General features: G+C 38.7%; 1 long non-coding RNA gene across 1 annotated transcript; it reads right to left on the bottom strand.

Moving 5' to 3' along the window:
* Positions 1-583: 583 nt before the first annotated feature.
* On the bottom strand, positions 584-3,392 carry LOC140344009 (uncharacterized). The gene is made up of 2 exons (XR_011923445.1): positions 2,808-3,392; positions 584-811 (listed from the first exon to the last, which is right to left on the bottom strand). It is a non-coding gene; the product is annotated as an uncharacterized lncRNA (long non-coding RNA).
* Positions 3,393-4,272: the final 880 nt, after the last annotated feature.

Below are 4,272 nucleotides of genomic sequence, written 5' to 3'. Positions count from 1 at the left end.
GTCCCCGGGTTACATACAAGATAGGGACTGTAGGTTTGTTCTTAAGTTGAATTTGTATGTAAGTCAGGACAGGTACATTATTTTAGTAAATGCAATTAGGATAGATGTTTGTCTCAACATATTATTAGGCAGTGTGGTGTCAGTTACTGTATAAAATCCTTAATGTGATGTAATCACAAACAAAGCAAAAAAAAAAACTTTATGGAGCCTAGACATTCATTAACTTCTGGAGCAAGCTGTGCTTTGATATGTAAAAGAGACAACTGCAGAGTTTGTCTTGGTCATTAAGGAGTTACAAGAGGCTGCAGAAAGAGCTCAGTCCTTAGGATCACCCACAACCTCAGCTGTGTTTAGCAAAAGATTTCTTCAGCAAGTCATGCAGACCCCCCCTCCAATAAAGCCTTCATCCTGCACACAAGCCCTGTTCGTATCTAGGAGGTGTCTGTATGTCGGATGTCCTTATCTCGGGAACTACCTGTACAGTATGTATTTTGAAAATGAATTCAATGATCTGCATAGATTTCAGCCTATAATGTAATTCTTTGAAACTGGCATATATCAAGTTAAATTATACAAAGTAACATTTTATCATTGAGCCATATTGAGTGTAATATTGCAATGTATGGTTTGACAACACACAGGGTTATGTACATACAGTAAATTAAAATAAGCAGAGTTGTTGGGTATGATATAGACATAATGATTGCCATTTCACAGAAACTATTGAGTCCATTTCCTTCTTGGTAAATATAGAGATGAAGTCCAGGTTTTCATATTGTCTTCTGTTGTATTTCCATCTTCCAGAAGTTATCTGCAGACACACAATACTATGAGTTAGGTAATGAATTACCAAGGGAGCAGAATGTGAACTAAATGATAATGATTACTTTAATACGATCCATTACTATGCAAAGAAGCAACTGATATATTTTAATGGCTGCTCCACTGGTTGTTTAAACTTCCAAAGTCCCTGTATTGGTGCCAAAGTATGACTTGGAACTTCCCACCACCACCATTTAGCAAGGTAAGTACCCAAGTGATCACTTACCAAACACAAGCACTGTCACTTTGGAGAAAATGTAACTTATTCTCATAACAATATGTAAAATGTATTAGTTCTTGCTCCTGGAGATTGAGCATTGTATTGGCAAAATAAGGTGGAAGAAGCTGTTGGCTGGCAATAAAGTGAACCTGTCTTTGTTCTACATGTATGTAGATGTCGCAAAAACTTTGAAATTATCAAGTATGAGGGTATGCTAATGTTAATGTATTTCAAGGTTTAGGCTGCAGAAACAACATCCTCATTTTGGCTTTAATATTTAGGGAAAGGGAAAGATGGTGAAGAAGGAAATGCCCCATGAATATCGGTGATATTAAATGTATTGGGGTGGTTAAAAAAACCCTATCTGTAATATGTCGAGATAATTTGGTATTATGTTATGTTGCTATGTTGTTAGTATTGTATTATTACCGTTATGTATTTAAAAAAAGTACAACAGACTTGTATTTGGTTATGTTTTGTCTTATTATGTATTGTATTTTGTAATCTTTATTCTTTCTTTTTGTTTTCTGGATTTCCTATACCTACTTGAAAAATTTCAATAAAGACTAATTGAACTATAAATGTATTGGGGTGCATTATGTAGTCGGCAGGCAGCTCATAAATACTGATTCCGCAAGAACACTTGAAGTTAGGGACACCTGATATTCTTCAGAAATCATCTAAAGTTGGAATAGGTAACAAGCGTACTCCTGATTTTACTTTATTAGGCTTCTTGGCACCTACAGGTATTGTAGATTTGCTGTTTTCACCTATGTGTGGCTGAAATGGAATAAGGAGCCATGCACAGAAAACATCTGATGCATCATCTTTGCTCTCCAACTACCTTATTATAAATGGGAGATCCCCAAGTATATCTATACCTTTTATTCTCTGTGCTATACATTATCATTGTTGACCTCTTTCTATAACAATTTTTAAACGTTTGCCACAAATTCATTTTGTAGAATGCAGTAGAAGGCATGAACGTCCTTCACTGGGATGAGGGACTACAATTAGGTGCTCCAGTAGGAAGCAGGTGCGGATGTAGGGAGGTGCACAAGGGCCCCATACCCTCCTCAGCCAAAGGGGCCCCTATGGTGATTTGGTGGGAAGGTCCACTGTTGGCTCTGTTCTCCACTGGAAAGGAGATATCAGAAGACATCAAAACATACCAGAACACAGAAAGTGATTTTACCCAATGGAACCCAACATTACTGATGTAAATTATTTTCTCAGGTTCCCTTTAATAGACTGAGCACAAAATTTACAATTAAATTCTGATTACACTCAGATCAGTAGGATATTTACAAAGGGCTATATATTACATAATATTTTTGTATATACATAACTTTTTTGTATAAAGATTGTTTAAGTTATACTCTGTATGGTGAGCCCAACATTTGAATGAATTTTCTTTTTGTGATCAGTCGTACCTTGTTGTTACTCAGCACTGCAGCTCAGTTTTCTAGGTGCACACCTGATCCTCATTTACCAAGTAAGTAAACTTCTGCCTATTGTCTGGTTTGTTTTTTTTTTTTGCTCATGCCTAGGATACAAGTCTCCCTGCCTGCCTTCGACTTCTACCCAACTGTTCATCCTTTAATGTATTCTTGTGTATTGATTGGACTTCATTTGTACTTGGCTTGCTGTGCCTGATGTGGGGGTCATTCCACTAATTCTGCCATTTGCTATGTCTATCCAAAGATTTACACTATTCCAAGCATTTCTCCTGCATGTTGTCCACTGTCTACCATACTCTTCTTACCTCAGAGTTCGTAATCTTCCTCTCCCTCCTCCTGCATCAGCAGATGATACTTCAAATACTCGAATAAACCATGCAATGGAATGATGTGATAAAGTATGTAGGAGACCTCTCCTACCAAAACCAGAAGGAAGATGGCCAGGAAGAACAAGAAAATTCTATCTGCCAGGCATACAATCTTCATCTTGGTGCTGCGCTGCTCCCATGGGACAGATTCTGGAGACGGCGTCACCCTTGCTAGTGTCTCAAAAGCATCTTCTACATCCACATCATCATCATCATCTGGGGGGGTAGCAGGCAGAAGGGGTGCGGAGGGGTCTTCCGAGTCACTGCTGTTGGAATCCATTTAGAATAGGAATTTGAAGGGCAAAAAGGGGGTTGCAAGAACTTTTTGTTTGCCGAATTGGGGCATCAATCACCAGCAGGTAACAGTCTAAAAATAATTCATGAGCAAGATGGAGATTTGGTGGACCAAGATGAAGGGATGTAAAAAAAATAAAAGATTTAAGCATAAATAAAATGTACCAGGAGGGGAGTGTGAGGAGGTGCTGTCAGCAAGAGTTACGTTTCCTAATCCAAGGATGAGAGGCAGACAAAGTCAGCAAGACAAGGATTAGCAGCTCACTTACCATATGGCATCTTGTTTCTGCCAAATCACCCTATGCTTTCATTCAGAAAGCAAGAAAAAAAAGTCCAAAACCTAATTGCTTTTCCTTTTTTGTATTTTGGTGAGAAGGCTTAAAGTGGACCTAACATTTTATTATAAAATGGAAAAAATGTGTTTTTTTTGTTGAGGACCAATCCCCTTCCATCTTTACTGATGAGGCGGTAAAGACTGAAGGGGAAAACCATAGACTCCTGCGATATTGCTTCGCATATACCAAGGAGGCTGTGGGCTGCTTAAACCCATGCGTGCATATTGAGATTGGTACATTTGGAGGAAGATCCATCACCCAAACTCACGTCTGTGCAGTGCAAAAATGCAATGTAAAATTGTTTAAACCTTATTTACATGTTTTGTTTTCAATTAAAATATACCAGCTAAGTGCATTGTCTTGGAAGGTTTCTAAGTTTAGATACAACATTGCCATCCTGTCTACCTCTAAATTGGCAGTACTTTCATTGCACTTTTGTGTTTTCATGGGTCAAAGTAAAACTAAGGAGCATGAAAACATGGTGGCAGCACGATGGCTCAGTGGTTAGCACTCTGGCCTTTGCAACGCTGATTCCCAGGTTTGAACCAGGACATATCTGCATGGAGTTTGCAGGTTCTCCCTGTGTTTGTGTGGGTTTCCTCCGGGTACTCCTGTTTCCTCCCACATCCCAAAAACATGCAGTTGGGTTATTTGGCTTCCCACCCAAATAGATCTTAGACTGTATTAAAGACATATGATTATGGTAGGGGCATTATATTGTGATCCCCTTTGAGGGACAGCTAGTGACATGACTATGGACTTTGTACAGCGCT

Source organism: Pyxicephalus adspersus, chromosome Z (genome assembly GCF_032062135.1).
Source record: "Pyxicephalus adspersus chromosome Z, UCB_Pads_2.0, whole genome shotgun sequence".
In the NCBI taxonomy this organism is placed as follows: Eukaryota; Metazoa; Chordata; class Amphibia; order Anura; family Pyxicephalidae; genus Pyxicephalus; species Pyxicephalus adspersus.
Note: the sequence above shows the minus strand (reverse complement) of the source record. Positions and strands in the feature narration are given on the sequence as shown.